The sequence below is a fragment of the Dromiciops gliroides genome, chromosome 1, assembly GCF_019393635.1.
Source record: "Dromiciops gliroides isolate mDroGli1 chromosome 1, mDroGli1.pri, whole genome shotgun sequence".
Taxonomy (NCBI): Eukaryota; Metazoa; Chordata; class Mammalia; order Microbiotheria; family Microbiotheriidae; genus Dromiciops; species Dromiciops gliroides.
In genome coordinates, this window is record NC_057861.1 from 450,229,693 (window position 1) to 450,247,885 (window position 18,193).

Sequence of the window (18,193 nt, forward strand, 5' to 3'; positions counted from 1 at the left end):
AGAATCCTACTGTAATTCTAAATTTTTTTCAGGAAAATACTCTTAACTTATTTCCAAATAATCATTCAGCTCTGTGAATTTTATTTGAAAGAGTAAGACTTTTTTTTAACTCAATTTAGTGTTAGGGTGGACACCATTAGATAATTAAATAGAACACATTCATATAACTTTGGGGTGATTATAATTCAGATTTGTCTGTTTCTCTGTGTCTAGTTCAACCTCTATGAGTTATATAGGACCAACTTCTCAGGGATAATTTGGAATTATAGAAATTCAGAGTGGGAAAGGATCTTATAGGCTTTGACTAATGAGGCTACACAAAAATTATTTGGCAGTTGTTATAGGCATCATGATGCCTTGGCTGAAGATTTCTAAGCTATATATTATTTTTATGCTAGTGAATTATGCAAAAGTGGGATTGAGAAAGTCATGAGATACATAAACCTTTAGATACATTGTACATTATTATATATTCTGTAAATTTCCACTGCACTAACATGTGAAAACTGATTGTATTTCACTCTACATTCTAGCCAAACTGACATACTTGCTGTTCCCCAAACTTGGCATTGTCACCCATTTCTGTGTCTTGACACAGGTTGTCTCTCACATCTGGAATTTACCCCCTCCTTATTCTCATCTTTTACAATCCTTAGCGTCTTTCAAGATTCACCTCAGGTGCTACCTCCTATATGAATACTCCCTCATTCCTCAGTTGTTGTTTTTTTCTCCCTCCCCAAATTATTTGCTATTTACTTATCTGCACATATTTTCGCCACCAAATTGCTCTTTGAAAGCAGCTTTCATTTAAAAAAAGGTTTTTATATTTCCAGTGTTTAATGCAATGTCTTACACATCATAAGCATTTAATACATGTTGTTGTATTGGAATATATTGCATTTTACCATATAAATTTGCTAAATTATTAGAAACATTGTTGATTACATCTGATCTGGCTATTCCTTAATTTCTTTTTTAATTTGTTGCCTGTCTTTATATTTAATCTATAATTTTTGTTTGAGAATTTATGTTTACCCAAAAAATTACTTAAAATATCTAAAGTGTGCGTATGTGTTGTGTATTTAAGAAGTCAATACACTAAGCTCATTAAATCAGCTTTTGATCTAAGGAATTAATGATGATTTCCATTGTGGTTGAACTTTTTTGTTATGTAAAAAAAAAACAAGAAAAATTACTGTCTGAAAAAAGTAGCAAAAGTTATGTTTTACTCAAAAGGAGGTAAGTAGTAATATTTTTAAAACTTCAAAAATACTATTTCCCTCAATCTAATTACCATATATTTTAAAAGTTTGAATTATTAAAGTATTAATAATTTGATATTTAAAGTTTCTTCAAAATTCCCTTCACGAATTCCCTTCGTGATAGCATTTAGACTACACTTAAACTATATTTATCATAATCATGTCAATATTTGAAATGATCCAATATTATATACAAAATTGATAAACCAATAATAAAACTATTTAAACTTGATCCCACAATTGATTTTCAAATAATTTCTAGGAAGTTAATTTCTAATGTCCTAGCATGTGATATAGTTTTTATTTTCTACTACTGCATACAATCTATGTCAGTAGCAACTTTTATTAATCTTATTAATAAGAAAAAGGCTTATTTTGACACATTATAAATGACCTTTTAAAAAGATGTATTCACCCTAATGCTTATTCCTATTTGTATTTGAATATTTTTAATGTTACTATTTAGAAGGGAAAGTAAATAATTTGGCTAAAAAGTTTGCTTGGAATAAAGCACTTAGTTTATGAATATTACAAAAGTTTCTTAGAAATCTCGTTAGGACTGAGTACAATAAAACTAGGGCAATGCATATATTCTCAGTTACTCTTTTTAAAAAAAATCTGTAAAAGTGACTATAGTGGCATGTTCTGACACATTCTTTTCATAAACTGAACCCTGTTAGTGACAGCAGAACAGATTGTGTGCATCTGCTGGGAATGAGCCAGATGACAGTAGAAAAAAACGCACATGGATACCTTGGCACAACAAATAAAAAATGTAGGGAAAAAAAAGACCTGGAATAGAAAGTTCTCAACTTTAATTGAGTGCTTTCCAATAAGATGAAAACCATCCAAGCACCTTTCATGGCCTATTTTACATATACAAATGTATTTTTAAAGGATCCTGAAAAATGAGAATTACTTTATCTCATCTAAGCTTTAAAAGATTGACATAATTGCATTCAGGCATGTTTCTTTAAATCATTTCTGAAATAAGACAACAATTCCATGATCTTATGGAAAACAAAAATAACTTTAATCAACAGCTACTACTACTCTGATAAAAGGTTATTGAAATCTAACTTGATACAGAATTTCTAGTCAGTATTTATCTGTGTTAACTTTGGAAATATCTTAAGTCCTGTATCACTGCATATGGAGATCCATATTGATATTCTAATGTATGGAAGACACAGTAATTGGAACATTCCTCATATGTGATTATTGTCCATGTTACTTACTCACACTTACAAAGACAATGTTTTCATGATATTTTATTATGTGATGATCAACTCCAACATTGTTTTAATAATTGGTGCTATCATCAGAGAACATTTTATACAAATCAAATGTGTTTCAATAAATTATATCTAGAAATTCCTTTGGATTCCATGATTACAATGACAATATATTCTATATAGCATACAATGCAAATTTAAAACTGAAGACAAAGTTGTTTAATACATTACCAATATGCTTGAAGCAGCTGCAGTCAAAAACAAAAAATCCTGGTGATTAACAGTCATTTTCCACTAATCATAACCTTGGAAAGGGGTTACTAAGAGGGGGAAGAGTGCAGATGGCAATAATTCTCTAAGCGCATGTGCCTTAGTAGGCTCTATCTTCATGTAGATTTATTAGTAATATTATTGTTACTATTAATTTTAGCAAATCAATGCTTTTAGAAGAATCTTTGATAGAATTGTTGGGAGCTGTCCATGCTATTGTTTGTTTTGTTTTTTTATTATATTTTTTTTAACTGTAGTTAGGTCCACTCTGAAAGTAATCTTAATAGTGAACACTTTCTTGCCAAGATATACATTGTAAGAGAAGGAGGTTGAACACAGGAGAGAAAATCAATTCAGTAGCATGAGAATACTTTTCAAATGCTTTTAACACTAGGTTGAAATAAACATAGATTGGAAAAACAGAGTAGGATTCATCATCTTTGCCTGATCATCTAAAATGTCAGTTTCTATGAAAAATCAGATCAAGTGAACAAAGACTGAATAAAAATTAAGTTAAAAATGCTTTTTAAAAACCCACTGGTAAAAAAGTTGAAAAATTCTTTGAATCCAGAATACTGATTTTTTATCTATGCTATTAGCAATGATCATTTCCATCTTTAGGAGTGCATTCACTTTCTGATTTTTGTGAATTAACTTATCTTTTCACTAAAAAGTTATTATAATGTTTGATAACAATAATAATAAACAAAATAAGATTAATTATGCAATAATTCCTATTGGGAGCTTTAACTCTGAATACAAAATCTATCAATTCTAAAAGTATTTTTAAAGTATTTTAAAAGAAGGCAGAAGGAAGGAAAATCCTTTCCCTATGGGTAAATAAATTTCATTCATTTAATAAATATTTATAGCGCATCTACTATGTGGAAGGTACTGGGGATAAGGACTGTTGGACATACAATAATGAATTAGGCATAAGCTTTGCTAATACAGTAATTTAATAATTGTAACTAAAGCCATAACAAGGTGAATAATACTCCTGTTGCATAAAGTCCTATAGCAACTACATGATAGACTGGATATTTTCCATACTTTGGAACCCAAAACACACAAAAAAATCCGCCTTGAAAACATGTTCAACAATAAATGTTTTTCACAACAGTGAATCATATCTGTGGGTTCTTTTCCTTCTACTTTTGGTTCTCCTACTAAAGTGCTGCATTTTCTTAATAAAACTATTCTTTCATGGACTCACTTTCTTCTTACCTGATAAGAGGAAATAATATTTAATTAGTTAATGAAGAAAGTTTGTTTTCTTGAAGAATGTTTATGATTACAAATAATTTAACATAGCATAATACTAAGTAGCTGGCCCACTTGTAGGAATATAATCTGAATATTCCTCAAAGGGTGACTGTGACTAGAACTTTCTTGGATCAAAGACCAATGACAATTACCTATACTGGCCTTCTCTGAATGTTCACTTTGGAAGAAAAAAATATTAAGAAAAAGCCAAAGCATCATGATATAATGGAAACAAGCCCTGGTTCTGAAGTTATTTGATCTTGATCTGGATCTTAACCCAGCACTTTTGTGTCTTCAAATAAGTCACTTCATATTTTTCATCTTCAATTTCTTCATCTATAAAAATGAGGGGGTTGGGTTAGATGATCTCTGAGGGTCCCTTTCACTTCTAGTTCCTGTGATTCACCTGTCTTTAGAAATAGATACATGTGGGTAAAAAAGGAAAACTAATGTTTGAAGGGAATTAACAGTGAGAATGTTGTAAATTATTATCATTAATAAGAGTTAACATTTACATAGTGATTATCTCCATTTAACAGATAAGAAAACTGAGGCAAATAGAGACTTGCCCAGGGTCATACAGCTAGGAAGTATCTAAGGCTAGATTTGAACTCAGGTCTTCCTGACTCCTGGCTCAGTGCTCTACTCACTGTACCACCTAGCATTTATTAAGTACCTACTATGTGTCAGGTGCTGTGTTAAATGCTGGGGGTACAAAGAAAGGTAAAAAGATGGTCCCTTTCCTCAAAGTGTTTACAGTCTAATGAGGAAGGTAGCATGTAAACAAATATGTGCAAACAAGCTACACACTGTATATATTAGAGCTATTCAACAGAGAGAAGGCATTAAAGTTAAGAAGGCCCAGGAAAGGCTTCCTTAAAGAGTAGGGTTTTAGTTGGGGGTTGATGAATGCCAGGGAAAGCAGGAGATGGAGATGAGGACAGCAAGCATTCCAGGCATGGGGTTAGGAGTGAAAATGCCCAGCGTTAGGAGATAGAAGGAGGCCAGTGCCCCTGGATCACAGAGTGTGTGTATGTTGGGGTATTTAAAATTCTACATTAATATGATACTTATGATTAAAGCTATAAGCATATAATGGTGAGGCAACAAGTAAGACAGGACACACAGGTTGAAAGATCAAGGTATTTCTCAACTATATATGATATTCATATATCAGAAGCAAAAGGGCCTAAGTATTCCTTGTTTTTATATTTATTTGTATATACTAGTCTCTGCCTCACAAATATACCACACTCACATGCATGCATGCACACACACACACACACACACACACACACACTCACACACTCACACATGCACACCCCTAAAGATTTGTTGACTAAGACATTATAAAATTAAAATATCACTTTATTGTATTAAGGAAAATGGATTTATCAAATAGCCCAGTTTAGGAAAGTTTAATGAGAGCCATACTATTATCCTATGCCCTGACTTTTCAGTTTCCCAAAGCTCTGTTTGGTGCACCTGCAAAGAGGCTTTAACTTAGCTCACACTGACTCATTTAGGGCAGAAACTATAGTTATGTGAATGATGCACATTTATTAAGTGTTGGAAGATGAGGAGTTGGTGCCTTAAAACCAATCTCTTCATAATGCCTGGACAACATATTAGCCAATACAATAGGCTTGAGAGGACTCTGGTGCCCTTTTAGGGAAAAAAAAAGTAAAATTTAAGAAAAGCATTAAGAATTCTCTTTCTATTTTCTTATGTTTTAATTTGAGAGTAAAGGGAATATCAAGCCATTATTTTAAATAAAGACCAAAATAGACCTAGACAGAAAGGTTAGCAACCTATTTCACCCTTCACAAGAAAACAAGAAATATTTGCAATGGATCTTATACAGCTCTCTTTAGTAAATCTATTAATGTCTCTGTGTGAATTTCCTTTTGGCTTATGTAATAGGAGAATATTTTGCACTTGAGAGAAAGAGAAAAACTCAAAGCAAAAACCAGTTCTCTATTCTACAACCTATATGGAATTTAAATAGTTCTTAGATAAATAATGGTCAAGAATAAACAGCAGTGCATTTTTTAAAAACCAAATTTGTTATTCTTACTCATTTAGTTAAGCATAATAATCCAGAGGGGAAGTAAGGTTTGGATTTATACTGATATATTCAGAATATTAATATTAACGGTTCCAGAAACTGGTTAAGAAGGTATGCTTGCCAACCCATAGAACTTCTCTTAAAAGACCACCCAATGATTCAACAAGTCTCCTAAAAGAAAAAGATGAAAAATCTGGTACTAAAGAATTATTCCTGATTTAAAAAAAAATTTTGAAATGTTCTTTAACATCATTATTCACTGAAGAAAGTATCAAAATGTGACAAAAGTCTCATGTCTTATTTAATCATATTTGGTAATATTCAAATAACCAAATGGGAGACTTTAAACTTTAAATTGCTGTCCAGCACATTTATGTCAACAAATAAAACAGGACCAATATTTAAAAAAAATATAAACCCTGAAAATTTCCCAGCTTAATTAATTCAAATTGTCCCGTTATTGAGTAAAATCTTTCAGAAAAGAATCTTACTGCATACACTGAATAAAGGTAAAGTATTAAATGTAGAATCTGGATTTTGATGTCAAACTATTTTAATGTGTATGATCATGAAAAAAGTTTCAGCGATGGCCTCTTAATTATCGTTAAAAAATATTTAAGTATTTCAGGAATGGGATTGTATACACTGCTCCTAAAATTTAAATAGGTCATTTTGATCACATTTTTTCTCTGAAAGAAGAAATGAGAACCTGCCATTTTGAAGTGCAAGCTGCCTCTAATATATTTGAAAAATTAGGATATAGGTGTCTGTGTCTACTGTGAAAGTTTGAAAGTTAAGACAGTTAAACTAATGATAATTATCTTCCTTATTAAATTCTAGTCAGTCAATGCACATTTATTAAGTATCTACTACAAGTAAATGAAGATTAAATTAAAATATCTGAACAGAGTATCTGATGTTTTCTGATAATTTTAATATACTTACATTTAATAGCTAATCTGGTCTGATGATTTTAACATACTTATGTTTAATAACTGGTCTAGTCTGGTCAATTTTATACAGGTACTTTAAAATTCCATTTTTGGATCTGCTAACTAAACTACTTGCATCTGAATACTTAATTTGAAGATAAATTTATAAAAGAGGTTTATTATGCATTAATGCTTTTAACCAAATGCTCTCACTTAATGAATTTGCAAAAGAATATTATTTTAGAAAGCTATGTTGGCAATGATATATCCACCTAACTTATATGTATAAAAATCTACTACTGATTATGATGATATTAACGTTTCTAGAGATTATTTTTTTCATGCAGGATTATCTCCTATAATTCTTTTTTTCCCCTTAGGCAACTCTTTTTTTTAATGCAACTGTGGGTCTAAGATTGAATGAATTTTACTTTCATTTTAAGTGGTAAATATTTTTTAATACCAAATCCAAGCATAGATTATTTTACACCAAAACCAAAAAAAACCAAAAAAACAAAAAAACCCCAACCCAACCAATTCTGTCTATTTTGCATAGAAATTTATGTATAGTGTGCAGAATTGCACTGCATTTTGAAACTCAGAACATGAGCAAAATCTGAAACTGAAAGTCCACATTTGCACCTGTTTGTACTATGTATTTTGACTCTAATAATAATGAAAAAGAATGTTTCAATGCTTGTCTACAAAGTACTTACTGCAAAGTGAGATGTACTGTGATAGAACAATGTTGTTGTTTTTTCCCCAAGGGTAATAAATACAACAATACTTTAACATTTGTTTTCATTACAAAGATGACTTACTGTGGTTGGAAGAAAATACATTGGACAGAAGACAATAGATTTGGGGGGAGGACAAGGAAGGAAAAGAGAGGTAGGAGATAAGTTCCTAGAGGATGGTCAGTGGGGGAGGGGAAGATGGAGAGCCCATAACTATTGTGTTAATAACACTGTTGCATAGTAATGACGAGGGACTAACCTGCGTTCCTATCTCATTTAGTGTCTTAGAGATCTAAGAGACTGAAATTTGAACTCTTGGGGGACTATGTACAAAGAAAATAACTGACATGATTTTCTTTATCAAAACTCATGAACTGTGTTTCCAGGAAGTGTCATGACCTAAAGGATCAGGCTCTCTATTTAGCATAACATGAAAAAGGGCATTGCTTAGGACTGAAATCATTTAGGGACAGAAGAAGAGAATTTTATGATGTGGCACCATGCACTGTATCTGGTCTGAAGCCAGGACATTTCCTCTTTGTAGCCACGCTGCCAGTGAATACCCTTCATATGCAGAAAGAAAAATACATCCAGAACTCCACCTCAGAAACCCTGAATGCTACAAAGAATTGAGTGAGTTTATTTTTCTTTCTTTATACTGGGTATAATTACTGTTTGTAAAATGAAAGAGCTGAAACTAAAGTAACTGAAGTTATATATTTTAAAAAATACACCAAAATCTACCTTCCCACAAAGCCACTTACGTTAAACGGTCCATTTACAGGCTCACCTACATGATGGATATAACTTAAAACATCTGCTAAGACATATAAGTTCTGTACAGACTTAAAGTAGAAAAAAGTTTTAAAATATCGAACCATTACATTCTCAAAATGTATCTCTATATTCATTAAAGGGATCTTTGACTGCAATTAGGTAGTCAACCATATATATAAAGGATTCCTTGTTTGACCACAATTTCTAAAAATAAAATGCTCCAGTGAATATTTCTGCTAAATAATAGCTATCTTTAGAAATAATTTAAAGAAATATAAATTACTAATGCAATTGTAAGTAATAATTATAGTTCTCCACATAAAGTATAGATTTTAGACCTCATACAATATTTGCTCTTAAGGAAATGTACAATTTTTAAAATTCTGTTAGCGTTCAGTGAATCTTCTTCCCTATAATTGCTTATATATATTCACGGCTATGTTTTTAAATATATAATGTATATACTCACATCTATGTATATGTATACAGAGAGAGAGACAGAGAGAACACACTTAGTTTTGGATTAGGTTGCTTATCTTCTACTTTATTGGAAAAATGTAGTCTCTAGCATTTATTCTGACTTTGTGCCATAATCACAAATATGTGTTTACAAAAGAAAGGAGTTTTACTCTCTCTCATCATTTAAATATTTATTTAATTTACTGTCACTGGACAACACCTACCTACTTTTTAAGGCAATATCCCAGAAGCATATAATCCCTGAACATAATTTATATGAACCACTTTCAGGATGCTGTTTGAGCAAAGCGGGATCTCACCAGGGACCACTCCAAAGATTAGTTTCTCGTGTCTATAAAAATAAGTTTAAGTCATTTTATTTAAATCACTGTTGAAAGATATGTACTACCATTTGACAAAAATCTTAACAAGTTAAAGCATGAAAAACATTGTTTTCATTCCAAGTTTATGACATTAAGAATTAATAAAGCCTATATATTATTTGTCTTTCTGCATTATTAAAAGTAATGTTTTCTGCAGAAATCTGCCTGTAACAGGTTTAATTTATATTGTTGCTTATAACATGATCAAATTCCTTTATGATGCCCCCAGACATCCTTTTTTGGTATGTTTGAATGTTATTCCCATTGGTTTTACTTAAAAGTAAATACAGAGACCGCTTACAATGGAAGGCTGATGTACTTTATATTAATGACATATTAGTGATAAATACAAACAGCTGCCCATATAGTCACAACTATTGAATTATGTATCACTTTCACAAAATCATTTCATAAATTCTGTGCTCACTATAAAATTTGAGGAAATACCACAGGTATATTTATAATGAAATGAGAGCTTACAGAGATCTATTAGATCACAATCATTCTGTTTTTCACTACATATTCATTCATTCATTCTTTCATTCATTCATTCATTCATCCATCCATCCATCCATCCATCCATTCAGCAAGCAGTACTGAATCCTGTGTTCAATATAGAGTTAAATAAAGAAAATTAAAATGGTAACATTACTTATTAGTGTAAACAGTGGGGAGTGGGTAAGTGTTGCTCCTAGGTTTCTATTTTTTCTATATGACTTGGTTTTATTATCTGTAAAATGGGAATATTGAATTATTTTATTGATCTGTGCAGAGGAATAGTAAACTGATTATGATACATATGTTAGTTTTTCATACATATAGTTTAAACAACAATAAAACAATGGAACTTTCATAGATATAATCTTTTTAAAAATTATCTTTAAAAACTCTATTTTCAGTATTCTTTGTATTTTTTTCTAGTTACAGACTACATTAAATTTCTCTACAAAGTTTCCTTCCGCTTGGCGTCTGCTATTTATGTAAATATAAAAATTTGCTTTATATCTCCAAGGAAAGAAATGTAGCTCTTGTGGGAAAGGCCCACCCCTTTCTACATGTTTGCTTCCTTGGACGAAAGGAACCCACCCCCTTACATTCTTTGAAATGTGTCCAATATGTACAGAGTTTTAAAAGTACTGTATTGACCAGTTGAGAGTGCCTTAAATGACACTATACATTGGAAAGCTATATTCACGTGAAATTAGGAAAACATGAACTACATCTGGCTAGATGTATATATAGTCTGCACTAAGACTCCCCCAAACCCTATCAGGATGTATACGTATTCACATAAATGTTCCAAAATGATAAGGCTACCATAGGATATTTATCAGATATATAAGACCCATGAAAATGGAATGATTCTTAGATTTGAAAAGTTTTTCCTGATACTCCCAGAAAGAAATGTTTTTGTCTGGCACACTATTCAGAAAGTACTAAGAATCCTATGATATTTTATCATAATTCTTCATCATTAAGCCTGAAAATACTCAGAAACACTAGAGTCCAATAGATTACAATTTACTATAGCAACTTGCTAAGGAGATAAGAAAATGTAACCTATAATTGTATATATATATATATATATATATATATACACACACACATATATATGTGTGTGTGTGTATTTTATATACACACACATATATACATGTATAATGTATATATATGTATGTGTATATAAAACAAATATCTTCTTCCTCCTAATAAAACAATGCATTGTCACAACAACTTTTCTACATTTCACTAATGATGAGAGAGTCTAAATTTGTGGAAATCTTGTGTATTTCTTTCTTCTGTCTTCTCATATTCTATATTCCGCATATAGATAGGAACCTGATGATTTAAAATGAAAAAAAAACCAACAGGCAAGACTGTTGTCTCATGATATTTAGTTTAAAAAATTGTATTGTTTTTATTGTCATTACAAACTATCCTTTTGAAAATTATCTATGAGATTTTCCTGAATTTTTTTGGAACTCTTTGCTTTTTCATTTGTAGGCCTACAAAATATAAGTTGAGTTTTACCGCCCATGTTTTTCACTTGAAATAAAAGAGAAAAAAAATTAAAGCTAAAATGTAAATTGGAACATGAAGGTAATATACTTACTAAAACTCAGTAGGATATGGTTATGGTCAAAGAAAACCTGTAAATGTGTGCACGATATTCACTAAGATGAAACACTTCATTCACTGAAATTTCCTATCTGATTATAACAATGCACACAAAATTAAACACATAAATATTAATTTTATGTATAATACAAGATGTAGGCAATGAAAATGCAATGTTTACATTTATGGGTGACTCATTAGTGTTTTATTGTGTGAAACACTAGGAGGCATCAGTTGGGTAAAAAAGGAGTTCAATTTTAGAAGAAGTAAGAAATTATCATAGAACTGGATGTCTAAGAAGTTGGGTATTTCAAAATGTTATTATATAAACCATAATTTTATTCACTGAACCAACTGTCAGAACTTTATGTTCAATTGTAAAGTGTGATTATCTTCTAACACTTGTCAAAAGTACATGAATTTGCCAAGTAACTATCAAGGTACACTTATGATGTCTGGACGTTCATTCAATTAAATAATTGTATATTTGTGTATGTGTGAATGATGTTTGGTAACAAGATAACATAATGGGTATTCACTGTTATAGATTTTCTGCTCAATTAGAGAGTGGAGGCACTTAATACCGTGAGTGTATGTGTTGCACATATTTCATGTTTCTACTGGAGTATAGCTACAGAGCTGTATGTAGCACTTACGAAAATGTCTAATCTATTAAGATTTTATATGGTACCACAAAACAACATGCAACTTTAAAGCCATTAGTAAGGTAGTAGTAGAATGAATAATTCTTAAATGACAATGCCATATTTGAAAAGGGAATTTTAAAAAATTATTTTACTAATGAAAGGCAATTATTTGAAGACTGAATTTCCCACTATTTGAATTACTCTTAAAAGTGATGAAGCAAAAGGAGTCGTTATCTAATAATCAATTGAAATTGGAATGTGCCGAGCTATTCTACAGCAATCAGCTGTAATCTATGACCTATTAAAAAAACACATGGACTGACTAATTCTTCTTTTGTAAGGTACATAAGGCTTCCTTGTCACTCTTGTTTTATAAATCACCTCTTTAAGCTGGTCTGATTCCCTAAAGATGACAGATCTCAGTGAACAACCAAGATTTACTGACTGTAGTACAGTCAATGAAACTGTAAGATTAAGGTACAGTATGGAAGATGGAAGATTTTAATCACCTGTTTACATATTCATATTAACCATCAGTTCTCAGAAGATTAGTTCAAATCTTAACTACAAATCTAAGCAATTATTGCACTTCTATCACAAATAAATTCCTGATTTAAAATTTTTTCTCTTATATTACAAGTGAATGATCATTTTAAAAAAAGTACAAAACTTTAATTCTAACCCCTTTACAATCTACTTCTGTGACCCTTATGTTATATTCTAAACTCTTTCATGTTCCTGTGAATTATGAATCTGGAATTCTCAGTTTAAATGGGCATATTTGAGTTGTGGTACAGCTTAAATATTACTGTAAATATTACTGTCACACACTGAAATTTAATAGATTCTGTTTAGGAAATTTTAAAACAGAATATAGTAAAATAAACAAAAAAGTTCTTTGAAATACCCTTTAAGTTTATCCATAATTTGTAAATATGTGGAAACTTGATATCTCAGTTTTTTTAAATTTTAAGACACCCAGAAATAAAGTAAATTCATTTCTGGAAAGGTATAGTTATGGTATTATGTAAGCTGATAACTTGATGAAGGCCAGTGAAAAAAATAAACAAGCTGAAGACTGTGAAATAGGTGACTTCCCCCAAACTCCCAAGGGGATCAATGTTAGATTTTGAGCTTCTGTGATACTAAGTATAGTGGACTGATTTTTTCATATTAGGATAAACTATTTTTGAATATTTAAAAGCAAAACATGTGAGAAACAGACCTATTACAATAAGAAGAAAGGAGGGGGATTAATAGGGTAATTTTCAACTCCTACTAATTACTACTACTCTAAATTTATTGCCAATCTTTTTCCAAATTAAAAGTTTTTTTCCCATTTTTTAATGATGAACAGGTCATAAAGGATATGGAAAAGCTGATTCTTTCTCATTAGGCAAAAATGTCATATTTAAACTCAAGAACAAACTATTAAATCTTCCATTTTTTCTAATACACAGAAATTAAAGATCTATCTACATATATATTTAGTTTTAATAATACATACTGAAAACTACTGTCTTGAATAAGTGATTCTACACAATATTCTACCTCAAAGAAGGCACAGTTATTAATAAGACATAGCAATACTATATTAATTGAAATAATAAACGATAATGGATATTTTAAAGTTCAGCAAAACAGTACACATACATAACTATTTTATTCATTACTTGACTAGCTAACACATTTTAAGCAACATTTTTCTTTAAAACTTTCTGGAAACAATATTAAAAACTGAAGTAATAGTCAATATTAATTCCCTAACAGTAACATCCTTATTTATTGGAGAGGATATTTAACTGGTTTTATTTTAGAGATAGTGTATTGTTCAGGAACATCATATATTACCTGTCAAGTTTCCAAACTAAAGTGTTTTGGATTTACCTTTTGTACTTAATAAAGAATTCCATGTATACTTATCCAAATGTGTCGGTATAGGGAGACAATAATATGATGTTCTAATGACATGCTATAAATAAAAAAAATGACAAAGAAATGGACACTTTATCACTTGGTACTATGTACTTAGCCTCTTCAAGGAATAATCAAGACTATCATTATTTTAAAAAATTAAATGAAATACTTTCAAAGTTGTCATTTGACTGTGCATTTAAAACTAAAATTAGTATGCAATACAGAGGTTAAAATGGGTTCACAGGTGGTCATATTTCCATGTCCTGCCAAGTCTCTAGGGATTAGAGTTATTCTACTCCACATAAACATCTTTACTCTGCAACCACAATTCCATGCAAGGTGCCACTGAAAAGAAGGCTGGCCACTTTTCTGACTAGTATAGTGTAACTGTTGGAGTTTCCTTTTTTCACACCTTAAAAAAAAAATAAAAAACAACCCCAGGAAATCACTGTTCATTTTTTTAAAAACAGTAACTCTTGGAATTTGTATCAAATCCATGATAGCAAAATGTACATTGTGTCAAAGCAATCCTCCACTGTAGACCAGTAAAGCCCTGGCAAAGAGCCTGATTCTCTTTAATTATGCTGCAGGCATTTACATATAAAGGTATTTTGTACAAAAGGCATGCATTTAGAAATATTGTCCCAAAAGGATGAGGATAAAAGGAAAATAATTACTGGCTCTGGAGCTGTCAAAAATGATTCAGATATAAAGTTTCATTTAGCACCGGCTCAGCTGCCACCTTCTCAGTGGCAGAAAATCCTGTTATTGGGCAAAATTTAAATTCTTGCTCTATTGAAAAAGATTTCCCCAAGGGTAAAGAATATGTCAATATCTATATATGATCCTTTTAGTATTATATTTCAAAGGCAACTTTTGGTAACTTTCATCCAAAGTGCAAAGAGTAAATGGAGTGATTTCACCATTCTATATAGCTATATATTTCATTTAACATAAGCCACAATGTGTATGTACTAGCATCACAACTCGAACTTGGGTTCTAAAACATGTAAACTGCAGTTACCAGTGAATGACTTCTTATCCAATTGCCAGTTAAGAAGCCTGCTCTCAATCTAACACTCCAGTGAGTAAATGAGATGCACAAGGTATGTGCCTTAACAGACAGGCTTGCTTTATTTCAGAGTAATCCTAAGAATTAGAGAACGTAAGCATGCATCTACTGTTAAAGTGTTTTGCTGCAAAATGGTAGCATCCTTCTTCATTGAACTATGTGATAAAGCTGGAAGCATGCACTACAAGGTCACATATCCTCTCTTCCTTTATTAAAATCCGGTAAGCTTCACAAACTCCATTTCAACCATGCTAATGACGTGAACTAACTTCATGAAACTTTAAACACACTGGTGAGAACAGGGAAAAGTAGTGATATGAATAATCGGTGATATAACCAGTTATATTCAGACTGTCTGAAAAGTTACTTTTAGCAAACGACAGAAAAATCATGTAATTGAAAGAGAAAAGTGCATCACCTACCCCAACTTCAGCCTTCAAGAAATGCAATTGGATACTGATATGTTACAATCGGATACATTGATGCGGAGCTCAGAGACAATAACCAAGATACTTATATTTCCTCTAGAAATGTCAAGAGGGTACTTACATGAAGGAAGACACGATCAGACTAGTCCTTGGAATATTTTCTTTTCTTGAAGGAAAAAAAATAGTAATAATAATGATCTTTTGCTTCGTCCAGCCTTTAAAATTTTTCTCCACCTGATTCAACGTGCAGCTTCGGCGAACCACACACAACCTTCAAAGTCAATCCAATAGCAGCCAGAAGATGTCTGGGTGTATGCGTGTGCGTGTGCGTGTGTTCGAGTGTCTATGAGTGACTGAAGGAGGGAGGGAGAGAGGGAGGGAGGGAGGGAGGGAGGGAGAGGGAGAGGGAGGGAGGGAGGGAGGGAGAGAGAGAGAGAGAGAGAGAGAGAGAGAGAGAGAGAGAGAGAGAGAGAGAGAGAGAGAGAGAGAGAGAGAGAGAGAGAGAGTGTGTCTGTGCCTGTGTGTCTGTGTCTGGTTGGGCACGCGCACGGGCACGCGCGCGTCCGCGCGCGTGTGTGCAGCGTGGAGGAGGAGAAAGTAGCTCTCTGCCGCTGGCCAGATTAAAAGTAACCGGACTCGTCCTGAAAACAACGTCCAGGAAGGAAGTGAAAGAAGACGAATGAGAAAAGGAGAGCAACTCACAGCCTTTGAAACATCGCGTAAAAAAGAGAGAAAAAGGGAGGGAGGGAGAGAGAAGAAAAGAGAGAAAGAGAAGGAGGGAGGGAGGGAGAGAAAGACAGGAAAAAAAGAGCACAAGCAAGGCTGAGATTCAAAACTGCACACGTATGATTCTCTCTCTCTCTCTCTCTCTCTCTCTCTCTCTCTCTCTCTCTCTCTCTCTCTCTCTCTCTCTCTCTCTCTCTCTCTCTCTCTCTCTCTCTCTCTCCTCTGTACTCCCTCTTCTTCTCTCCCCCTCTCTCTTCCTCCTCCTCTCTCTCTTCTCTCTGCCCTTCTCTCTCCCTTTTCCCACAATCCCAAACGAAGCTCTCACTGTCTTTTTCCACTCCTCCAGAGCTAGAGAAATAATCAGTTTCACTCTTGCAAAAGGGGGCGGGACTACATCCCGAAGCATTTTAATAAAACAAACATACAGCAGCTCCTTCCTTACCCCCATCCAGTCTCAACTTAGATTGATAAATTACTCCACTACACTACTTTAATTATGTATATGGTATGCAGAATAAATCACTGAACATCAGCACCTCAATCAAGCACTTTTAAATGATAATTGCATCTTGGTGAATCAATCTTTCCATTCCTGACATTTTGCTAATTTTAGTTTTACGGTGGGGTAATGGCACATGCCATACGCAAACCTAATGACAATTCTTTTTTACGCGAAATTAAGACAACACGGCGAGCAACTCCATATTTCTTCTGAAGTACAGTAGCCGGAGGACGCCCAGATCACTGCAGAAACTCGAAGATAAAGAATAGTAGTCCCAGTATTCCCGCACGCCGGGAAAACGACTGGGAAACGACCGCTAAAGTCTCCCAAAAGTCATAATCATTGTCATTGACCAACATTATCGGAATACAAATAGTTACTCAAGTGTCTTGTTCGTGATTGCGACGCTTAACCACTTCATTCCCTCTACTATCCATGAGTCTCCCTGTATAGTACTATAGTGCTTTATCGTTTAAAAGCAACGGTTCAGCATCCCTCTAGAACCAGATTCCAGCAAAGCAGTTCGGCACGGAGGTTTGAAGATTTCCAGCATTTAGAGAATTGGATGACTTAAAAGGGGTGCTGAAATGTATCACGGAGCGCAAATGATGTGCAAAAAAAGAATAATTATGATAACCTAAACCTCTAAGCACGGAATCAACTTGGGGACATAAACTTTCTAATCAATTGAGGGAAAAAATCACAACACCCAGCAGTTTCCTCAGTGCTTAAAACAACAAAACAAACAAAAAACCCCACATATTTTTCTCACTCTTTCACACCTTTATTAGTCTTTTCCCTTTATTGGTCATTTTCCAAGCCTGTAAACTAAAACAACTTCCCCAAATCATTAAGCTTCCCCTTATCCAATTGCTGATGACTTCACTTTTCCACGACTGTTTCAGTTCTACTGGGCTCAGAAATAAGGAGAGAAACAAAGTTTAAGACGTCCCAAGCTGCCTTTTTTAAAGGAATGTAACATATAAAGCATTTTTAAAATGAATGGCATTTGGCGTTTAAATCAATGATGTTTCAAAAACTCTATTTTTCAACATATCAAATAAAGATAAAACTCTTCATTCACCAACTAAAATCAGAATGAAAGGAGGATATTCAGTGCCAGTAGAAATATAAATTATTAACAATACCATGAGCAACGTTTGACTATGCACTATAAAATAGTCAACCTCTAAAACTATGAAACAAGGTCAGGCATCATGTAAAAGAACAATGTTTAAGGACAAAAGTGCACAATGGGTTCACACACATCTCAACAAGTTTTTTTTTTTAATTTTCATCATTATCTATTTCTTCATTAACATTACCCATTTCATTCTCTAATATGGTTTTCAGACACCATTCTTATGTTTGAAGTCATCATGACAGAGAAAGACCTT

The 18,193-nt window shown here is 32.6% G+C and overlaps 1 protein-coding gene across 11 annotated transcripts in view; it reads right to left on the bottom strand.

Moving 5' to 3' along the window:
* The window catches only part of MEF2C (myocyte enhancer factor 2C), a 219,029-nt gene that overhangs the window by 176,344 nt on the left and 24,492 nt on the right, over positions 1 to 18,193 (bottom strand). For 3 of the 11 annotated variants that reach the window (XM_043962350.1, XM_043962411.1, XM_043962335.1), the window contains exon 1: positions 15,690 to 15,963. The exons of 2 other annotated variants lie outside the window; for them this stretch is intronic. The gene's annotated coding sequence lies outside the window, so the exon portion shown is untranslated. Of the gene's footprint in view, positions 1 to 15,689; positions 15,968 to 18,193 lie in introns of those variants that run through there. 6 more of the 11 variants (XM_043962425.1, XM_043962433.1, XM_043962402.1 and 3 more) reach the window with 3 other exon arrangements.